Here is a 1,190-nt window from a genome sequence, read left to right on the forward strand (position 1 = left end):
CAACCAAGTAAAAAATGTAAATCACCTAAGAGAATATTTTAAATTTCATAAGTTCCGTTGTTCGAGAATATTCTCCACGGTAAGTACGCGTGCATAGTACAGCCTGTTGCACTGATTGTGCCTTTTATGAGATATAATGTTGTTCGGAACTAGCATCAACAAGCCTAATCATACAGTATCTTTACTGTTATCCAATTCAAAAAAGATTCAATTCGTGGATACAATTAAGGTAAAAAAATAATAGAGGTGGATTGGCGAAAAGGTATCAAATAGCAAGTCAGCCACCATCATGACCATGTGGAAAAATGATTTTTTTTAATGTATTAGAAAGAAAGCTTTCTTTAAATATGTATAAACTTTAAATTAAATATTTAAATGTTAGTTTTAAGTTTATTTATTTTAATTAATAAATAATTTTAATTAACGTTCCTAGTCTTATATAGTCTTCTTTCTTTATATATTACATGATAATTTTTCTCAGTAGGTAATCAGCCATCTGTACCCAACACACGATGTTGACTTAGGTATAAGTTATGCCGGTTTTTTCGTGATGTTTTCTTCACCGTTTGAGTGAGTTGCACATAAAATCCATGGGTACATAGCCGTGATTCGAATCTACGACCTCAGGGATGAAACTCGCAAGCTTATGCAACTAGGTCACTTCTCTAAAAAATAACACTTTGTCCCTTAATTACAAGCACTATTATGATGGAAACTACTATTTTTTAAAGTTTTAATGATTTCAACAAAACAAAAAATCACTATGAGAAGAAAATTCATTTCCATTGATGATTAAGCAAATTGTGGACATCAAAATGTGAAGGCTGACACCCACAACGCAGTTTGTCTCAAACATTTACATTTATAACGACGCAGATTCATCAACAAAATAAATATTTTACGTCTAATAGAATGAATTTATGAAATCCAATAAAGCTTTCGTTCGTCTGAAGTAATAATGAAAAGTACCTGTTTGATATGTCCAAAATTTATTTCTTTACACTAATTCATATATTTTATAATGTTGAATATTTTCTATCTCTCTTGAAGGGCTGGTAAGCTGTTACAGAACTTCTTATTATGTACACCAACTTTACATAAGACAGCCATATGTAAATGTGTAAAGATGAAAGGTATTTAAAAAAGGTTGCCAGCCAAACTTTAACAATTTCTTTTAATTTTCAATTTAT

The sequence above is a fragment of the Pieris brassicae genome, chromosome 2, assembly GCF_905147105.1.
Source record: "Pieris brassicae chromosome 2, ilPieBrab1.1, whole genome shotgun sequence".
Taxonomy (NCBI): Eukaryota; Metazoa; Arthropoda; class Insecta; order Lepidoptera; family Pieridae; genus Pieris; species Pieris brassicae.